This window comes from Erpetoichthys calabaricus, chromosome 3 (genome assembly GCF_900747795.2).
Source record: "Erpetoichthys calabaricus chromosome 3, fErpCal1.3, whole genome shotgun sequence".
Lineage (NCBI taxonomy): Eukaryota > Metazoa > Chordata > Cladistia > Polypteriformes > Polypteridae > Erpetoichthys > Erpetoichthys calabaricus.
In genome coordinates this window covers 228753480-228776471 of record NC_041396.2, presented here as the reverse complement: position 1 = coordinate 228776471, position 22992 = coordinate 228753480, and the positions used below count along the sequence as shown (strand labels likewise).

The 22992-nt window shown below is 39.3% G+C and overlaps 1 protein-coding gene across 1 annotated transcript in view; it reads left to right on the top strand.

The window, feature by feature from the left end:
- LOC114648702 (syntaxin-binding protein 5-like) overlaps window positions 1–22992 on the top strand; it is a 580738-nt gene that overhangs the window by 513057 nt on the left and 44689 nt on the right.

The window sequence follows — 22992 nt, the reverse complement described above, 5'->3', positions numbered from 1 at the left end:
TCAATTACACATTTCTAATTTAATATTGTACGTATTTTCTTATATAATACGCTACGTGGCTGTTCGTTTGTCTGTCCAGATTTTAAATCACCTCTAGCTCGCAAACCATTTGACCTGTTGACTTGAAATTTTGTACAATATACTATGTGAGGTCTACTATCCGCTTTCGGGGTGATGATTGACCTCCAAGGTTATTCCTCTTTTTATTTTTATTTTATTGTAGAATCAACTCTTGGCAGCGGCCATGTGGCACATGTGTATGTACGCCGTTCTCATCCCAACCGCCTTCGACATCACTTCCCCTTCCTCCTCTTATCTTAAATAATTCTTGAGGCAGATTAAAGACTTAAGTGCCAGCTTAAGTGAAAAATTAAGGAAAAACGTACTAAGTAATTGCAACACAAACACTGACTTAATCAGTTTTAAGTGAAAAGATGCTGACGAAAGAAGGAGAAGAAATGGGCCACTAGGTTTGGAGAAAAGAAGAGCTGCTCAGGAAGCAGAAAAGCGCGTCAACCTCTGTGCAAACAAAATGCTAAACGTACAGACCAGAGTATGAAAACTGTGTGTATTCACTGCACAATTTTCGGTGCAGTGCGCCGTTACTACTAATTGTAATCAAAACAAAATAATTTTCTCTTTGGTTGTTGTCCAAAGTCTGTCTTTTCTCCATTATCCTAGTTGTAGGTTACAAAAACATTGATGTTGAAGCTGGTTTCTATAGCACTATCCCCAAACACTTGGAAAGTGTTTTACTTATTTTTGCAATAGCACAGCTAAATCTGTAGCTGGGTCTTATGTGCCAAATGGATTGCCTTGGTAGATTTGGTTCTTCAGTTTTGATACTGTCTTGGTTCATTTGTGTCTTTTATGTTTTGATCTTTATGATATGCAAATTATGGATTCCAACAAACAACAAGTCATTACAAGAATTTCTTTTTTATCTCATTTTTGGTGAGGGTAGCTCAGGCATGAACTGATTGGAAAAATGATAGTGTAACCTTATATAGAAACTGTCCATTGACTATATATACAAAAAATCTAAACAACCATGAGAAAAACATTCCCACATATTATACGGTATGTGGAATGGCATGGCTTAACAATCAGGAGCTTATTTTTAAATAAATAAATAATTGAATGGCCAGCTCGATCTCCATGGGGTGTGCATGCTCACGCAGCTGTGGGAGTTTGGTGAGGTAATTGTACTGTACTGTATGTAAGGCTGTGGTTGTCTCAATTGCTTCATCGGTTTTCTGCGTTGTGCAATTGAGGCACTGCGTCTACAGAGGCATATAAGGGGGGAACAGGCACGAGAAAGTAGAAGATCAAAGAAGAAAGGAAAAGGGAAAAAAAAAGAATGAGGTTAAAAGACTGGAGAGAAGAAGGCAAGAGGCGGGAGGAAGCCAGTGCGTGTCAACAAGTGGGAGAGATAGAAGGCTGGTTGTCCCTTGGGGAGCATGCAGCCAGTGCTCAGGGGCTGAAGGAAGTCAATCCACCTTAGCTAGAGAGTGACACGCTGCTCAGTTGGAGCAAACTGCTGAATAAGGCCAGAGAGATGTGGTGTGCATGCAGGGGAAATTAAAAGGCTCAGTGAGGAGTCCTTCAATGGAGCCATGGACTGCAGGGGACGCAAGCCTGGCAGCAGGAGTCAGAGGCTTGGCGTAATGCCCTTTTATTGGATTATTATTTATTGAGAGTTTAGAGCACTGCAGGTTATTGAAACCTTGTTTGTTTTTCAATTGTTTTTAATAAAAGCACCAAAGGTACTTTGTACATCTACCCCTTGCTATGTTTGTGTGTTGTGTCCCTCCTTTGTTGGCTCATCCCTTGAGTACATTATCGGCGGTAGCGGGTTCAAGAGGCTCCCTGGAAGGACCTAGTAGCGTAGGGCCAACCAATTCCATCACAATGTACCTTACCCACCAGCACTTATCTCTCATCTGTAAGAGATATCTGCCAACCAAAAAAGTAAATAAATCACAATCAAGACCACTTTCCCTCTCTCTTAATGGTAGTTACAGTCTGCAGGCTCAGACCCATGATCATTTTGACTGCTTACAAAGGTGAAATGAATAGTCTTTAGTAAATATTATTTTCTTTATACAGTATATCACACTTTAAATGTGCGATATGCAGTTCAAAAACAAGCGAAGAAATAGAAATACAGTATTTGAAACAGAGATAGCATGTGTTTCACATGACTTTCAAGTATCTTCAATCTTCAAGCACTTTGTCATTGTGTAACACAACGTAATTAACTTTTTGTGACAGCCCCGAGGTGCAATTTAAAGAAAAGTCAAATATTCGAAATATGTCATATACAGTGTTAAGTGATCAAGTAACCAGTGCAAATTATTATTATTGCTCAAAGTACAGGCAGCATAATTGTTATTGCACCTGTTAATGAATAGTACATTACTATATTCTACAGTATATTGTATTACATTAGTATATTGCACATTACCAATATAGTTTATTGCACATGTTCAATTAAAATGGTCTCAACTGAGAGAGATTCAGAGTTCAGAAAGTTTATGGCAGATGGGCAGTAACCATGATACACCAGATGTGAGGCATCCAAAACCAGATTTAATACATTTACAAAGTCAAACCTTCAGTCTGACTGTTATTGCATAAAAATATATATTGAATAAATTAAAAAACGGTTTATAAACCCCCCCCCCCCCCCTACTCTTTTATTTTAAGTGCTGCTTTCTTGATGTTGACACCATCTTTTCATTTACTGAGTCTATTTCTCCAATTTAGCATTGGTGAGAGCCATAGCCTATCCCCAACCATATCAATAGCAAGCTAGAATCCAACCCTGGAGGGGCATCAGTTCATCACAGGTTTCACATGCCCACACTTTTTCGTATTAGACTATTGAGATTTATCATTTAACCTAATATTGACATGTTTATTATGAAAACCTCAAAAAAAGATACAGGAATAATAAAAGATTGTGAACCACTGAAATATGTGTGTCTTATTAAAACAGGAATGCAAGACTAACACTTTATCATGATAATATAATAATTATAAAAGACAGTGATATAATGTTTCAGCTGTTAAAAATTTGACATCTTTTTTTTTTTTTTACATTTCTACATGCATTAAGTCCATTAGAGAAAAATATCAGGTTATCATGTAAATTGCAAATGAAATTAATGTGATACGTGAATAAGAAATGTTAAATTAATGTTTCTTGTAGTAAAGATTTACTCTCTTGCTTTCAACGCTGTCTTGCCTTATTTTTTTGGGTTTCCTCGCATAAGAAAAACTTGCAAGGTAGATTGACCATACAATCACCCCTCATCATCACCATGAATTTTTTCACTATTTATAGTAATGAGGATCACATTAAAATAACAACCAAACCACCCCCTCAATTTCCTTAGGACTTTGTCAAACCAGCATTAGAAAATATCCAGATACAAATAAGCTTATTTCCTCCAGAAAATTGTGGTCCTGCTCCCTGACTTTTTTCCCTCAGTGGATCGTGTCATGTTTATGTCTTCTGTGGTAGCCATAATCAGTTTTAAGCCTCATTGCTTCTTTTGATGCAGATTAACAGCAGTTCTGCTCCAATATCCTTCCATATTTCTAAGATCTTCATCCTGTCATAGAAAGTGAGCTTCCTTGACACCACAAAGTCTGGTATAACACTCATGAAACTGCAGAATGACCAGGACATGGAGGGCAATTTAGCCTGGACATTGGGATATAGCCTACTCTTTACGAAGGATGCCCAGGGATCCTTTAAAATCACAGAGAGTAAAAACCTTGATTTTACATCTCATCCGAAATGACAGCACCACATTTATAGCACAGGGTCCCCATCACTGCACTGGGGCATTGGGATCCACATTCAAACTGCATTGTAAGCACCCCCTTGCTGTCCTCACCAACACCTCTTCCAGCAGCAACTTCAGCTTTTCCTAAAAGGTCCTCCCATCAGGCTGCTTAATGTTTTGCATTTATTTTTCTGAACAACAGAGTCTTGTGCAGACTGCTTCTAATGTATTTGTTTTGATTTTCACTATATCTGAAATATTCCTTTTCCTTTTCCTCTGTTTTTTATTCTTTGCTGTGTAAATCTTGTTGTCTATTACTTTTTGCAAGTTTTTTTCGTTTATTATAGTATTATACAGTAGATGAATAAGCATAATTTTATTTTTGTTTCTTTTATCATTCTCATGATTTCTCCTTTAATGACATTTGAGTCATTGATTAATATGTGTTACTAAGAATGCTGAATTTAAATTGGATAAGTTTATAACTTCATCCTTATATAATGCCTTAGATGGCAAAAAAGAAACTATTATGCCTCTGACTCATTCAACTTCAATAACCCCCAAGTCTAATATAAATCTTAAACTTAAGTCATATGATTTTCTTTTGAATATCCATCATCTTGTGCTCCACGCAGCATGTTGCTGTCATCAGTGCATGTCATTATTATTTGCTTTTTATTCGTGATAACCTTGTTTTATTTAATGGAATGTAATGTCCAGATATTATGTGAGAGATGGCTCATCCCAGTGGACAATATATTAAATAGAATCTGACTAAAATATAAGCATTTTTATCTTCTTTAACATGTATTTTTTTTTAAAAAAAGGCATTATTTGTGATTTTTATGTCATGGCATAGCTAAGTTTCTAACCCCATCCACTTTTCCTTCTACCCTAACAAGAGCCCCAGGCCCTGCGGCAGAGAAACACCCCCACCATAGGATGCTGCCACCGCCATGCTTTACTGCAGTTATGGTGTGTTGATGTGGATGGTGAGCTGCATTGGATTTCTGACAGGTGTACCGTTTGGTATCGAGGCCAGATAGTTCGATTTTGGTCTCATCTGACCATAAGACCTTTTTCCACTTGGCATCAGAATCTTCAAGGTGCATTCTGGCAAACCTCAAAGGAGCCTTAATGTGGCCTTTCTTGAGAAGTGGCTTTTTCCTTTGCAACCCTCCCGGACAAGCCACAATTGTGGAGCGCTTGTGAAATTGTTGTCACATGCACACAATGACCACTCTTTGCCATAAAATCCTGTAACTCCTTCAAAGTGGCCATTGGCCTCTTGGTAGCCTCTCTTACAGCCTCTCTTACCAGTTTCCTCCTTCCTCTTCCATCCAGTTTAGAGGGACGGCCGGATCCAGAGAGGGTCCTAGTAGTACCAAACACTTGCCACTTCTTTATTATGGACTTTACTGTGCTCCTTGGGATTGATAATGCCTTTGAGATTTTTTTGTATCCATCTCCTGCCTTATGTCTGTCCACAACTGTATCCCGGAGATCTTTTGAAAGTGGCTTCCACCCATAGTCAGTTGATTGCTGTCAGTTGCACTACCAAGCAAGGGAATGCTCCAGGAACAGCTGGTTTTTATGCTTCACTAATCACACTGATTACAGTTGATCACAGGTGGAAGCCAGTAACCATGGTCTGCAATGGAAATGGTGGTTACTTACACCTGATTGAGTTTACAAATATTGTTTAGGATCCTTTGTTAATCTCAGTATTTCTTGTTTTTTATTTTTTTTAAATTCTTCTGAACTTTAGCAGTGATATCTTTCATTTGGATGTTTTAAATTGCATTGAGTAAGTAAAGCTGGAAAAATATTGGGTTGTGTGTTTTCATTTAAGGCTTAAAGCAAAAAAATGGGACTATTTCGAAGAGGGTGATTCTTTTCTATACCCACTGTATATAGACACATTAGCTGTGTTCACCCTGGAAATTTACTTAGACAGTGGACCCTGATTTATAGTGCTGTCAGTTATTTAAATACATCAGTAGTACTATGTATCTAACTAACTCATTCACTCACTCAATAACGAAACCACTGTTTCCCATTTAGTTAAAAACCTAGTACATCTAGGGTGCTAGGTATCCACTAAGAGTGGACATTTTGGACAGAATGCATAGTCCACTCCACAATTATTAGCACTCCTGATAAAGATGAGTAAAAAGGGTTGTAGAAATGTATCTTTTGGTAAATTACCTTCATCTCTTAATGAGAGAAATCCAACCTTCAAGTTAAGTAAATGTATTCTGAGAAAAAAATAACCTTGTATTCAGAAATAATTATTTTTTTAACAAATACCACATGTACCATGATTATTGGCATCCCCAGAAATTATTGTGAACAAAGTGTAACTCCAATATCTTTAAGCTCATCATAGTGGGTTGAAACTTTCAAGTAGTAATCCATTACTTTCTGTTTTACTGGGGTATTAATATGAAGGGACATATAGAGCCCAGATTCCCGTATTCATTTATGAACATGCAGCTCAAAGGAGAACAAAGAGTGCTGATCTTCATACATCAAGGAATAGCTGTACAAAAATTCTCACCTAAAACTAGCCTTATCTACAGTCAAGGGCTATAATTAAAAAGTTCAAATCAGCTGCAGCTCTTAACAACTTGCCTGGAAGAGGACCCAAGTTTATTTTCCTATCACACACAAGATTACTGTTGGACAAATACAGAAAAGAGTAGTACCTGGGTTCACAATGTCTACAAAACTACCATAAGACTCCACTTCCATGCCAAAAGATTATTTGGAAGGCATGCAGACAAAAGAATTCCCATCATTTAACCAGAAACATAAGCATCTGGAGTTTGCTAAGCGCTACTGGAACTTTGATTGGAACCATGTTCTATATTTAGACAAATTTAAATGAGTTTTTGGCAATAAACACTCAAGGTGTGGTTTGGTGTAAAAAGAAGGATGGCAATACCGAAAAGAACCTAATCCTTACTGTCAAGTATGGCGGACATTTCATGATTTTGTGGGATTGTTTTTCCTCCAAAGGCTCTATTTTACAAGCACAAGCAAACTTTAAATAGCAAGCAACTCTCAAATAATAAAAAGCAAGTCCTAAGTAAGTCTCAAGTCCTTGAGGTAAAGTCCGTCGTCAAGTCTGTAATTTTGTGCCATAAGTCTTCAAATCTCCTGTTTGGTCAATACATTTATCCATATATATTAGCTTTTAAAACATCAGTAATAATGTAATCAATATTGTGTTTGATCCTGTAATCACTGCACATATTTTCAAAATCACTGCACATACTTTCAAACTGTTCACATACACGATCACTTGTCTGTGTTCCTTCAAACCATTTGCATTACAGCAGACTCCACTTCAGTTCAAGGGTTTTTTTTCTCCATTGCTATCCAATGGGCATTGACTCCAAGATACCCTCTCATCTTCCTACTGGACCATATATCGATAGTTACAGAGAGGGTGTTCACTTTGCTACAATTGTTATTTTCTTTTTTTGAGTTTTGCCTGTTTCTCAGTAACACAAATTTTCTGTTTTAGAGGTGATTGTTTTCTGGCAAACTGGTGTACACTTCCTATTGACATTGGATCTGAGGAGATGAAAAGCTACTTAGTATGTTCAGCTATGTAGTGGGTCATTTTGCAAGCTGCAACCAACAGTTAAGTTTGACAATATTTCATTGGTGATGAACTTTTGTTGAGGGTAGTTGGAGGTAATAGTTTAATAGCACTTGAGTCAATGACATGAAAGATGCTAAGCTGCAAATACATATTTCAAAGCTAAGGAATTAGAAAAAAGGCAATCATATCTAAACAAATCTTAAATTTCTTCTACACTAATTCAATTTATGAATGACTGTCATGGTTATAGTCCTATCATGGTCAAATGGGGAATAATAAATTGAGCATTGTATGTGGCAAAAATTAATGCTAACAAAAGCTAATATAGTGGTTGCATTGTCCATCTATTACTTGTCATGGACAGCAGCATCTAAAGTTACAGTATTTATAGTTATGCTGTTTAAGTGTGACTTCTACGGTTTTTCGCAGCACATTTGAGTGAACAAAATCCCATAGCCTGGCTCTAATCAGGATGTAGGGCTGATTCATTATAGAGTAAAACTATTAACCCAGTGAACCTTTTAATGCTTCTATGATTGTGCTGAAATGCAATGGAAACTGCAACCCAGTCATTGTTAAACTAAAATGTATATTCCCTAAAAATAAAAATGTTCTCTTTTTGAATTATTGAAACTAGCAACCCGCGCATAATATTTATTGATGGGTGAACACTTCCTGAACGACACAGTTGTCCAAATGGGGTGGGTTTGAGGGATACGACTGTGAATGAATGAATAGATGGAACTCTGGAGAGAGCAACATACAATTGTCCGTGACTGAAAACTGGGTTTGGCAGATACAGGCATATCGTTTTGAAAGTTTGTCCCTGTGCCTTATTAATTGTCATTGCAAAGGCCAATCTAACAGGAAATTGTTGCATGTAAAAGTAAAAGGCAATTTTGATCTGATGGGGTCAGGGATATCCGGGGAATAAGGACTGTGAGGTAGGAGCTGTGATAGTTTTTACACTCCGAGTACATTGCGGTGAAGTGCTGGTAACAGTTCGTCTAGTGCCATCACCGAGACTTCTTGCTGGCATGAGGTTTCTGAGAAGCATGACGCCTGAAACCTATTTTAATTTTGAGTTTATGCGGAGGCATGCCAGTGGTACTAAGTACTGTTAGAAATTCTTCGGGGAATGAAACTTGATCTGCTGGATCGTCTGTGACGATGGAGACTACGCTGGTAAAAGTTAATTCCTCAGTAGGGATAAGTTTCAGTACTTGTTCATTAAGGTGTAGCGAGTCTTCTTTGGTGACGCTTAATATACAGTAGCTAGCGTTCTGAGTTGTTCCAGAGTCACAGTTGAGAAACACTTTTTTAATGAGTTTTAAGCACAGGGAAAAAAATGAACATTTGAAACATCTGTAATGTAATAAACCACCAAGAAAAGTAACATTGCAACAATGCACGCTATGAACCGATCGCTGTAAACAGAAGTGAAAACTTCTCTCGCGTGCCTGTGTGTGTCTCTCTCTCTCGCGTGCCTGTGTGTGTGTGTCTCTCTCGTGCGCCTGTGTGTGTGTCTCTCTCTCGTGCGCCTGTGTGTGTGTGTGTCTCTCTCTCGCGCCTGTGTGTGTGTGTCTCTCTGTCGCGCCTGTGTGTGTGTGTCTCTCTCGCGCGCCTGTATGTGTGTGTCTCTCTCACGCGCCTGTGTGTGTGTCGCTCTGTCTCTCTCTCTCTCTCTCTCTCTCTGGGTCTCTCGCTCACTGCACAGGGAATGCACAGGGAGAGACTGAACACGTGCGTGCACGGCTGCTTAGTGAATTATTGTTGGTGGGCGGGGCTCTGTCTTGCATGCGTCTTGCTTGCCATGGACGGTTTCTGAGAAGCATGACGACTGAACCTATTTTAATTTTGAGTTTATGTGGAGGCATGCCAGTGGGAGTAAGACTGTTAAGAAATTCTTCGGGGAATGAAACTTGATCTGCAGGATCGTCTGTGACGATGGAGGCAATGCTGGTGAAAGTTGCTTCGTTGGTAGGGATAAGTTTCAGTACTTGTTCATTACGGTGTAGCGAGTCTTCGTTGGTGACGCTTAATATAGCTTGCGTACTGAGTTGTTCCGGAGTCACAGTTGAGAAGTCGATGTCACCATATAGTTGTTGAACGTGATCAGAAATAAAAGGAAAACAATGTGAAGGTAATGGACGTGGGAGGAGTGTTAGAGTTGGCGGGCGGGGCTCTGTTTTGCATGCCATGGTCGGCTGCTTAGTGAATTGTTGGTGGGCGGGGGCTCTGTGAGTTGGCCGGCGTGGCTGTGTCTTGCGTCTTGCCTGCCATGGTTGGCTGCCTTAGTGAATTATGGGTGTGGCTGTCCTTGAACATTAAATTAACCAACTCCACGCAAACCACACATATAGCAAACAAATGCGACAAGAGGCGAATAATTCTCAAACAGCAAGTGCTGGAGAGAGACCTAAGATCTGTGAAATTCTGGGAGGCTATAGCAAGGTATGACATTACCTACACATCATTTTATTTGTGGATTTATACATGGATTCACATAGTATTTATTTATTACAATTCAAATTTTGGTTTTTCAAACTTTTGGAATTTTTTGTTAATATTTTTGATCAGCAGTTGATTGGATCCACGGATATGGAAAGTTGAATGTACATATTTTTTTAGGAGATGTAGTTTAAAGGTATTCAGTATTATATTTCATTAAGTAACTGTATTCTTGAATACATCTTTAAAAAAGTACTGTAAGCTGAATTCCTGATGTAATTTTTCCTGTCACACTCAGATCCACACAGGACAAAAATGTTAATTTTTGGGTCTTTATTTCTGATTGCTACTTTAGAATAGAAACATCGGTCGTTAGGTAAGTCAAGAATTGAATAATAGTACATGAGATATGGCAATGTGCTGTTGGTGAACAGAAAATTCCACCATTAGCTGTTTTTTACAGCACACACATGACAACAAACTGGCTTCCAAAAAATTGCTACTGTTAACTTACAGATATACAAGGGCAAATTTAATTGCAGATTTTATTCATTTGATTTAAAGTTCTCAAAACATAACTTTAAATGTAGAACATTTCAGACGCATATACAATTAGAAATACCTTGTACCAAAACCGGCACACAACACATACAGCCTACAAACTCTCCAGTTTCATATTGCTGTTAAATAAAGTATTATGTCATTAGTTTACTTTTAATAAAAGGGTAAAACTTTGACAGCCAGTGCAATAATGTCCACTAACATTATCTTTAAACTGTAATGTTATGGTATTAAGAATTACCTTTGAACTTCGGGGAAGCTTCCTTCCTTATTTCCTAGCATGCAGCATGTGCCTGAAATAAACTCAAGAGAGTCATGTTCTTAAAGGGATACAGCACTATTTAGTAAGCCACCAGCACTTGTCTACATTGAATACAGTGATACCTTGAGATATGAGTTTAAGTCATTCTGTGACCGAGCTTGTAAGTCAAAATGCTCTTATCTCAAATCAATTTTCCCCATTGAATGAATTGAAATGCCATTAATCCGTTCCGGACCCCCAAAAAACACTACAGTTTTTTTGTTACATGTTTTTAAATAAGAAAAATGTACTTATAAATTAATAATATTGTATAAAAAACACAATACAATAGAATGTACTGCAATAAACTGGTTTTATTACGTACAGTACAGTATAAGTACAGCATTTACCTTGGAGATCAGACGAGTTGAAGATGCTGACGGAGGTGGTGGATAAAGGCTGAACTAAATGTTATTCACTGATTTTTGCCCTTTTCGCCACACCTTCCTCACTTTCACCTGCAGGGGTTTTCGAAAAAAACCTGTCCAATGAGGTCTGTTTCATTCTCCTTTCAGAATGTTTCTAAAATGCGTCATGCAAGTTTCATTAAATAGCGCAGTCGCGCGCCCAGTTGAAACTTTTTCTGGGTGTTTCTTTTGAATAAAGTCTGAAAGTTTCTCCTACATTCCCAACATTTCCTTTATCTCACTTGTAGAGATAACTTCCTCCGCGTCAATTATTTCCTGCAAAACCTCTTGTTTGCTGCTGCATCTGTAGCTCCTTTAGCTCCTCCATTGTCAGTTCCTCAGAGTGCTCCTCAATGAGCTCATTGATGTCACCTTCATCCATGTCCATGCCCATGGTCTTGCCGAGGGATACAATCTCCTCCACCACTGCCACTTCGGATTCAAGTCTTTCAAATTCCGTTTCAGACACAACCTCAGGCCACAGCTTCTTCCACGCAGAGGTCAATGTCCTCTTTGTAACACCCTGCCAGGCCAAATTGATAATTCTGAGGCATATCACAATGGTATAGTGGTCCTTCCAGAACTCTCGAAGGGTGAGGTTTGTGCTCTCCGTCACCTCAAAGCAGCGGCAGAACGGGTGCTTGGTGAAGAGCTTTTTAAAATTAGAAATCACCTGCTGATCCATGGGCTGGGAAGGTAGAGAACCTTTATAAACCTGAACTCTTCGAGGATGTCATCTTCAAGGTTAGGTGGGTGAGCAGGCGCATTGTCCAGGACGAGAAGGGCTTGCAGAGGTAGGTTATTTTCCTGGAGATATTTTTTAACGTCAGGACCAAAGACCAAATTCACCCACTCCACAAAGAACTGCCTGGTGACCCACGCCCTCGGGTTTGCCTTCCACATAACCTGCAGTCTTTCTTTCATAATCTTTTGTGACTTAAAGGCTCTGGGGTTTTCCAAATGATAAACGAGCAGCGGCTTAATCTTGCAGTCGCCACTCACATTGGCGCACAGTGCGAGGGTTAGCCTATCCTTCATGGGTTTGTGGACTGGCATCCTCTTCTCCTCTGCTGTTATATAAGTCCTCCTTGGCATCTTCTTCCAGAAGAGTCCTGTCTCATCACAGTTGAAGACTTGCTGGGGGATGTATCCTTCGGCCGCTATAATTCCTGCTAAAGGTTTTGAGGTAATCCTCAGCTGCCTTTATATCCACGCTCGCTGCCTCACCATGCCTGACAACGGAGTGAATGTCGGTCCTCTTTTTAAAATTCTCAAACCAGCCCCGACTGGCTTTAAACGGCTCACCCGATGCCCTCGTCTGTCGAAGTGCCTGGGGTCTGCTGCTGCAAATCAGTGTAAATCGCTTGTGCCCTTCTCGCAGATTATAGCCTCCGTCACGGTATCTCCAGCGAGCTGCTTCTCCGTCAACCACACAATCAGCAGCTTCTCCATATTTTCATGGATAGATGTCCGCTGTTTAGAAATTATTTTAACGCCCTTGGCTGGCGTTATAGCCTTTATCGACTCCTTCTGCTTAAGTATGATGCAGATTGTAGAAGTGCTACGCTCGTACTGCTTCGCCAAATCGACTACATGCACACCTTGCTCATGTTTTTTCTATAATTTCTTTCTTTAATTCAATGCACATCATCTGCTGCTTCTTCTCTGCTCTGTCCTTTGCACTCACTTTCTTCAGACCCATAGTTGGAAAAATGAAGTTTTGCAAAATAACTTCGAGCACAACACTGAAGTTTCCACTGCGAGCTAACTGCTTAAAGTGAACGGGATGTTGCAGCGTTCACTGTGGCGAGCTGCACGAACTAGCGGTGGGGTGGGGTATCTGAAGCTGGCTCGTAACCCAAATTTTAGCTCTCAACTCAAAGCAAAAAATCTGCCAAGAGACTGCTCGTATCTCAAACTCGTTAGTTGGGACACTCGTAAGTCAAGGTACCACTGTACTTATTTTTGTATTCCGAATACGTAATGCTGAATAGATAGATAGATACTTTATTAATCCCAAGGGGAAATTCACATACTCCAGCAGCAGCATACTGGTAAAGAAACAATATTAAATTAAATACTGATAAAAAATGCAGGTTAAACAGACAATAACTTTGTGTAATGTTAATGTTTACCCTCCCGGGTGGAATTGAAGAGTCGCACCCTAACCCAGGGAAAGATGCCATTAAAGTTAAAGCACGTGCTACAATATTAAATGAAACATAATGTCTACGTGTTTCTCTGACACCAGGTTGCTCATTTTAGAAGTGATTACCACACTATTTGCTGCCTTTTGTAATGCCTGATGAAGGTGGTTATCCCATCAGCAATTGTATTACTCCATCTTATATAAACAGTGGTTCAGTGTTTGTCTTCTACTTTAAATTTGAAAAGCAATAGGCTATTATTTTTGACATAACCAAACTGTTCTTTACTCCTCTTTCATCATTGATCGTTGATTTATTTTGAAGTACTTTGCTTAGATTGTTAGATTGCTGACGTTTATGTTTATCATGTAGATAGTGTATCTCAGCAGTACCAATAATGTACCGCTTCAAGTGTGTGAAACATGAAGACTTATTGCTCTGAAAGTACTGCATCCTTAAGGAAGTTCAGGAGCAAACAAGGGAGAAAAGGGGAGCTGAGTCCCCAATCACCCAAGTCATGCTCCTCTAAGTCAATTCAAGTTTCAAGTAATTATCCGTCACATTCAAGTCAAATCACAATTCTTTTTATTTTGATCAAGTCAAGTCAAAAGTCATTAAAAGTGTGACTCAAGTTAAATTGAATCCGAGTCACTTGATTCACGTCCCCACCACTGCTGAGAACCTTATCTGGGTACATGGCACCTTGGACTTAATGAAATACTGGTTGATATTAAATTTAAATCTGACTGCCAAGAAACTAAAACTGAGTCATTGTTAGATCTTCCAGATCCAAAACATATGTCCAAATAAACACAAAAAAATTTAAAAGAACAAAACATCAAGCTTTTGCCATGGTCATCTCAATTCTATTGAAAACCAGTGGTGTGAGCTGAAAACAAGAGTGCATGAGAGAGGACTTAGGACACTAGATGATCCAGAGAGATTCTATAAAGAGGAATGGTCTCAGATTGCCTGTTCTGTATTCTCCATTCTTATAAGATGTTATAGGAGAAGATTCAGTGCTGTTTTATTGGCAAAGGGAGGTTGTCTAAAGTATTATGGGTGCCATTATTCTTGCTACCTGTGATTTTTTTAAAGAATTATTTTTCTCACAATAAGATTGGATTTCTCTCATTTTTTTCAGTATGACATTAAGGTAATTTTCCAAAAGGTGATTTTTTTACAACCCTTTTTACTCATTTTATATTTATACACATATCAGTTTACCATTGTTAAAATAAAAAAGCAGCCCCAATGTAAGGATTCATTATTATAGGTTACATATGTGGTAGACTCTTTGTCAATGGAGCATAGTAATAATATTAAGTAAAATTTCATTGTCACTTGCACTTCACATGATCTGCTCCACTACAGTATGCCCCACTTCAAATTCACTTCATTCTGTGTAATCCTATCTAGTTGGTTAAAATGATATCCTGATATTCCAGGACATTTTTACAATACTGATATTGATGGCAATATGAAAACACTCTGAACATTGTAACCAATACTAAACTCACATATTGTGAAAATTTTTCAGTGCTGAATTTTTTTCTGAGTACAAATGTTGAGGTATATACATTGGTTAAAAGACATTTATGCATTGTTTGTGTGTATATGGATTTTTTTTTTTTTAATCACACGTGGACTCACACGTGTCTTATCTGAAAATGCTGTTTGATTTATGCATGGATCTGCATCCTACTTGCTGTATAGCACAGTAAAACATGTGCAAATACAGTCATATACTGTATGACAATATACTGACAGAAAGCTGATGCTTCTTTTCAGTGGACAGTGGAAGCTATAACAGACCATTTTATTTAAAGTATTAGTTTTTTTTTTTAGATTTTAATGTCCACATTTGGCTAGGTTGCATTTATAGAGTTTTATAGAGTTGTATATTTATATTGTGTTTACAAAAGTGATACCTCACCAACCCGTCTTTATCTATGTTTAGTTTATAAACCATTTATAAATAATTAGAATTGATGGTTTACATATAAATGTTGAATTTCTGACCAGGTAGAAGGGTCTTAAGCCTTAAGACAGTTGGAATAATACCCGTTTTGATGCTAATCGCATTGGGGAAATGGAGCCCTGATCGCTTTACTTTTCACAAGAGCAACAGTATGAATGAGGATATCTTTTTATTGTTATATTAAATAAAGTTCTTTGTAATCACATGTGATTGAAATAGAGCTTAACACTAGAATTACCAAAGCCTACGAAAAAACTCATAAATCCGGCCCATCTTAAATCCCTTCGCACATCTCTGTCAGCATCTTTTGTCTTGTAAATGTGCCGATCAAGACAAGCAGCAAGCAGCCTACTATTCCATCCCCACCACCGCCGCAGAACGAGCACAAAGTTCTCACAGTTGAGGCCTTGATTATCTGGGAGTCAGGTACCTAGAGTTGTATAGGGAAATAATAGATCGTTATTTGGAACATATACATTTCATGTGTGTTCATTTCTGCAATAATCTATGTAAACACATCATTAAAACAGAAATGTTTTTCATATATTAGTAATAAATGACATAATGTAGACATAAACTACATAATGTGTGAAGCCTGAAGTCCAAAGTTCAAATAAACACTTTGACAAAAGGTACAAGGATGATACAACAACTTCAGAGGTGCAGCAGTAAGAATTGCTAACTTGTAATCAAGATTCCGTTATTGTTAATCAAGTCAAGTCAAGTTGGGGAGCATGCACTGGCACAGTGTGTTGTCACACCCACTACATGACGAAACAACTCGGGATCCTGGTTGATGACCCTCTATCTACCGCAGCCAGGTGTTACGTGGGCAACCCCTTGGCCTGGTTCAGCCACTTGGGTCCCCAACAATGAGGATCTTATGAGCCGGATCACCCTCGGGGAAACGTGCCACATGGCCGTAGTGCCGTAATTGACGCTCCCTCACAATGCAGGTAATGTGCCTCATTCGGGACTCCATGAGCAACCGCTCATTCGACACAAAGTCAAACCAACGGTACCCAAGGATTTTCCAGAGAGAGACAGTACCAAAGGAGTCTAGTCTTCGTCTCAGGTCACTGGATAGTGTCTATGTCTTGCAACCATATAGCAAGACAAGGAAGCACCAGAACTCTAAAGACTTGGACCTTCACCACACACCCCTTTCCAGCAACCTCATGACCCCCCATGCTCTCCCAGTCCGTCTACTGACTTCATAGGAAGAGTCACCAGAGACATGAATGTCACTGCCAAGGTAAGTACTGCAAACCTCTCGACAAGGTCGACACTCTCTCCGCAAACAGACACACTGCTGATGGCTGTGCCCAAGAAGTCATTAAAGGCCTAGATCTTGGTTTTTATCCAGGACACTCACAAGCCCAGACACTCAGACTCCTCGCTCTGTCTCTTGAGCACCCTGATCAGAGCCTCCATTGACTCTGCGAAGATCACAGCATAGTCAGCAAAGTCAAGATCCCTGAATCTTTCTTCACCAACAGATGCCCCACAGCCGCTGGATCCCACGATCTTGCCCAACACCCTGTCCATACAAGCATTGAACAGAGTAGAAGCAAGAACACACCCCTGACGAACTCCAGGATCAACTGGGAAAAACACAGAGGTTCTGCCTCCACTCTGCACAGCATTCACAGTACTAGTGTACAGGCTGGCCATGATATCTAGCAACCTCAAGGGGATCCCACGAACCCTCAGGATGTCCCACAGGGCAGCTCGATCAACTGAGTCAAACGCTTTACGAAAATTGACAAAGGCTGCAAAGAAACTCTGCCGATATTTGCGTTTGCTCTCCATGAGAACCCTCAGTGCCAGGATGCGGTCGATGGTAGACTTCTTAGGCGTCAAACCAGACTGTTCTGGTAGGTGAACAAGTGATCACGGATCCTATTGAGGGCAACCCTAGCAAGGACCTTACCTAGCACCGAGAGCAGTGTTATCCCCCTGTAGTTGCTGCAATCCAGGCGATCACCCTTCCCTTTCCAGATAGGGACAAGAAGTCCCGTTTTCCAGTCAGTTGGGATGATGCCAGTCTCCCAAATGGAAGCAAAGATTGCTTGAAATGCCAGGAGGACAGCCTTACCACCACCCTGGAGAAGTTCACCCTAGATACCACAGATCCCTGCAGCCTTTCCCCCCTTCAGCTGGTTCACCACCTGTGCAATCTCAGTGAGATTGGGTGGTTCACAGCTAATTGGAGGATCAGCCTCAAGAACCGTGGACCCAGAGATATCCAACGTCCTAACCGGAGGATCAGCTTTGAACAACTGCTCAAAGTAGCCAGCCCAGCAGACAGACACTGGAGGCTCTTGCAAAACTGTAGTGTCTACAGAAGTGCCCAGTTTGTGAATTCTGACCACAGACTTGTTGTTGCTACTCTTAGGATCCAGCTTAGGTCCAGTAGGTTACCACCTAATGAGCCTGGACTTGGCCAGACTCCAAGACCAGGCTGTTTCTAATGAGTTTGCACGCAGTTTTTGTGAGAAACTTGCCAATCCTAATGTGATGTGGGAGACCTTCCATGACAAGACCCTGTAGGTTGCTGAGGGTTGTGTTGGTGTTACCGGTGTTCCCAGAAGGAGGTGTTTCATCTCGCAGGGCATCCTGGATATCATCGAGAGGAGTCGCAGCGTATGGCTCAATGGCAACTCTGGTCTGTACCGGGAACTGAGAAAGATGGCTGCAAGGGCTCTGAGGGCAGATAAAGAGGTGTTTGTTAGAGGAATCTGTGAGCAAGTGACACACCATCTGTGGTTTAGCGACCCACGTTCTGCTTACAGAGGAATCGAAGCATTACTCACATCTGAATCTGTTCCTCGGAGAGTCGCAGTCAGGGTGGCTGATGGAACGGTCCTTACGTATGACACTGCAGTTATTGTTAATATTATACAATAAACACATACATTTGATTTGGATCTGTAACCGCCGGTGTAATTTTATAGTACTTGTAAAAATGTTTTTTTTTTTTTATTTTATCTTGCCCAGTCTCCACATTTTGGTGCATGGTGGTGTTTCTTTTGTACTCCAGGAAATGCAGAGGAAAGAATAGTACAGAGAGGTCAGTTCCGCGCTATATGCAATCATCAAATTCAAATGTTAACAGTTCCCACACACCCAAGGGCCGTCCTTCCTACATTTACGACATGTGTACCTGTTGCAATGTACACACTTCTCTCTGTGCTGTGGTTTCTGTTAAATTGAAGGTGCACCTGACACTGACTTAATTTGCTTTCCTGGGGAAAGCAGCTGTCTTGGAACAGAAGTTTGTCAGTATTGCATCCTCCTTTTTCCATCACCTTTTCTTGTAAGAAGCGACAATGAAGTTCCTCTGCAATTTATGGTACAGTAGAGTCTCGCTTATCTGACATAAACGGGCCGGCAGAACGTCGGAGAATGGGAGGTGTTAAGAAAAAGCCTATTAAACGTCAAACTATGTTATAATTTTACACATTACGAGCCTAATACAGTGGAACCTCAGTTCACGAACATCTCTGAACACGTACAAATCGGGTTATGACCAAAACATTCGCCAAACTTTTGCCTCTGTGCACGACCACACACTCGGTATAGGAACAAGCCAGTTTCCCTTTCGGTTTGTGCGTGCCGATGATTTCCGCACGTGTTCAGTCTCTCCCTGTGCATTCCCTGTGCAGCGTTAGAGAGAGAGAGAGCGCGAGAGAGAGACACAGACAGACACATGCACGCGCAAGAGAGAGAGAGACACGCACACATGCACGCGTGAGAGAAAGAGAGACATGCATGCACGCACGCGTGAAAGAGACACGCACGCGCACACACACACGAGAGAGAGAGATGCACGCACACACACGAGAGAGAGGCACACGCGCACACACACACACACACACATACACACACACACACACGTGTGAGAGACACACACGCCAGAGAGTGCCAGCCACATAATCCACTGTAATCATATTTTACAACAAAACAACAGAAAAATTTAACTGAAAAAATGAACTTAGCAACAAAAAATAGACTATGCTCACGCTCGCAACTTGCAGTTCTTGTTGCCGATTGATGCATTTTTTTTTTTGTTTTGTTTTTTTTTGCGGTGGGGACGCCGGATAATACAGAATGTTGGATAAGAGAGACTTTGCTGTATTTGTAAAAGTTAGGTTTTTTCACTTTTATTCTCCCAGTCACGATCATGCTCTCCCTCCGCCCGAGAACCAAATCCCCCCCCCCCCCCCCCCCCCCCCCAATCTGACCCTAACTAACAGCTCCAGCATAAATTTACACCCGATCAGACACTGTTCATTTTCAAATAATATTGTATTAGTGCAATGATATTTTCTAATCGGTACAATTCAGGTCATAAAATGATTTCTTGAAAATGTCACGTATATTTGTCTCGTTTTTCTCTGGTGCTGCACTGACATCATGCACCAGAAGGCGTGAGCTTATTCAGTGCGAGCAGGAGTATGCAGGTGGCCAGTTGCTTGTGCAAGGCATGTACGGGGTCCACTGGGAAAAGAAGAGTGTTCATGGCTCACCTTTTAGAGGAACTTCGTCGTCAATTATTGCATATAGCGCGGAACTAACCTTTCTGTACTATTCTTTCCTCTGCATGTCCTGGAGTACAAAAGAAACACCACCATGCACCAAAATGTGGAGACTGGGCAAGATCGGGAGAAAAAAAAAATCTATGCAGTCGCTGATTACAACCGCAAGATGGTCTGCGAATGAATATAAATAATGTTGCATCCGTGCCACAGTGTTTTCCAAAATGTACTATATAGGTCATAAAATGAATAATTCCAAATATATATACCTATGTTTCTGTTTTTTGTCAGTGCAGCTTTGACATCATGGACCTGGTGCATACTAATTCAGCATAAGCAGGAACACTCAATAAAACTGAATAAAAAAATCAAGTAACAATGAGATACAAATAAGGCAGAATCACCAATGTTTGTGTGTCATCCTAATCAGAATTTCCAGTTCCATTGTCTCAAAATACCACTCACATCTACAGTTATTCCCAGTTTCAAATTAAACTAACAGTGTCAGATCCCTGGGAGGTGGTAGTATGTATCATGATCGTGACTGAAAGAATAAAAGTGAATAAAAAAATGCTAACTTTAACAAGTACTATAAATTTACACCGGGTGTTACAGGCACAAACCAAATGTATATGTTTATTGTAAAATATTAACAATAAGAGCAGCTTACTACTCAAAACGGTAAATATACGAGGCAATCAGGATCGAACTGGAGGACTCTTGATTACAAGTCAGCAATTCTTACCACTGCGCCACAGAAGCTGTTGTATCATCCTTGAACCTTTTGTTAAAGTGTTAATTTGATCTTTGGACTTCAGGCTTCACACATTATGTAGTTTATGTCTACATTTTGACATTTATTACTAAAATATGAAAAACATTTTTGTTTTAACAATGTGTTTACACAGATAATTGTAGAAACGGAATACACATGAAATGCATGTGTTCGAAATAACGATCTATTATTTCCCTATACAACTCTAGGTACCTGACTCCCAGATAATCAAGGCTTGAACTGGGAGAACTTTGTGCCCGTTCTGCAGTGGTGGGGGATGGAATAGTAGGCTGCTTGCTGCTTGTCTTGATCGGCACATTTACAAGACAAAAGACCCTGACAGAAAGGTGTGAAAGGATATAAGGTGGGCCGGGTTTGCGAGTTTTTTTTCGTAGGCTTTGGTAATACTAGTGTTAAGCCAAACTGCTTACAAGTTTGTAGTTATTAATTAAAAATATTACACAGAAATCTCCACATAAATGTCAGTTTTACCGGTACATGGTTCATTTTTTTGTTTCTTTTGTCTCATTTGTCATTATTTGCATGTCTTTCATAATTCCATTTATGGCTTTTTGATTTTCATGTTTTTCTCTTTATTATGATTTTGTAAAAATAAAATGACAAATGTTAATTAAATTTGTTTATTTTTGTTTTGTTTTGATGTGACATATATAAAATGTCTTTATGAGAAAATCCTTAAGAAGTTACATTTGTTTTAGTCTTGTTTGATTCACACATACTTTTTTTTGCTGTCCTCGTCTTTTCCTTTTTTCCATGGCTTCATAAAGGTATGCTGACTGTGGCTTCTTGCATGTGCGGCCTTTCTAACTTATATTCTGAATCTGTGAAAAAGCTTCGCAGCTCTTATTTAAGTAAGTCTCTTGACACATTTCTGTCTTGCTGCTTTTCTATTATTTGCAGGTTTTGTGTTTCTGACCACGGTACAGTCATGGTTGCCCTTCTCTTTGGCTTCTTCTATATGTAGGAACAAGAAGGCTTTTATATCCCATGTGCTATATAGTTGGAACAGTTTACATTAGCATGAACAGAAATAGTGGTAAACACCATCCACCTCCTAAACCCACATTTTTAATAGTTCAGAGCCTGTTATGCATTAGACATAAAGCAGATACCAACTCTGTATGTAAGGGTGGGTTGTTTTTTCCTTTCCAGTGTACTATGTTGTCTTTAGAGATGAGCAGTGCTAGCAGTTGCAGGACATTGGTTGGTATCAGCTGGAAATATAGGTGTTTTATCCTCCAGAATCTAAGCAGCAAAATATTTTATATGTATATGCAATAGCACTGAACATTTCTTGTAGAATTATATTATTATAACATAAAATAAATAAGTCAAAGTTTCCATATAAATTGTAGTGAGTCAACAAACAAAAAAAAATATTTGTTACTGTGCCTAATTTGTCTCTTAATATTATAACGGTAAAGGCAAAACTATTGAAATTTGGAGGCGAGTCTCATAATTTGTGATACATTGCCCCACTGTTCATTCTTTAACCTTAAGTAACTCCATAGAGTGACAGTTCTTTAACACAAAAATCTCTTGCTTTAAATAGTTATCAAATATATAGCCAGGAAAATTAAATCAACAAATAAAACAAAGCAAAAATTCTTTCATAAAACCTTCTCCAAATGTATTATTTATTATAATTTATAAAAATGATTTATATTAGTTATTGTTTAAATGATTTATAACAGGTTACTGCTTCTTAATTGTGCAGCCTTTGCAGCCTTTATGTAGCCTAATTCCAGTAATGTTAACCCTGTAGTGCCATCTAGTGTCACAGATGTGAATAGCACATTATGTAAAATGTTTAATTAAAATGGGAGATAGTGTTTTATTAATAGTAAATTGATGAATACATGCTGTGCTATTCATCCATCTTTCTGAGATGAAATCATTCTTAACAATATCATGATCGCGGCATTAATCAACCCTGGGTAGCTATAAAATACTTGGAGACGTGGGGTAGAATTTGTAAACTCCACTTTGTAACTAGCAATGAAACAGCACCCATCTCCTTGGAGCTGTGGAGCAGCATCACTCACCACTGCCCCAGTATTCCTCCAGGATAAATGCTGTTATTCAACTATTTAAACTTTTTATTATTTTTTTTTTTTTTTTTACATTACAAGAGTCAAACAATAATTTGTAATTTACCATTTATCTACTTTATCTACATCTTACATTATCTATTAAATTCAATTTTAGGGTTGCATTGGGATGGACTGTCAGTCCATTACACACCCATATCACTCATATAAGGAAAATTTATAATCACTGCATCTTTGGGACAAACTAGGAAAACGGATTACTCAAAGAAAAACACAAGCAGTCATTGACAGAACATACACAGACAGAGATCATCTGGCATTTGAATCTAGTCTTTGAGTAGCTGTG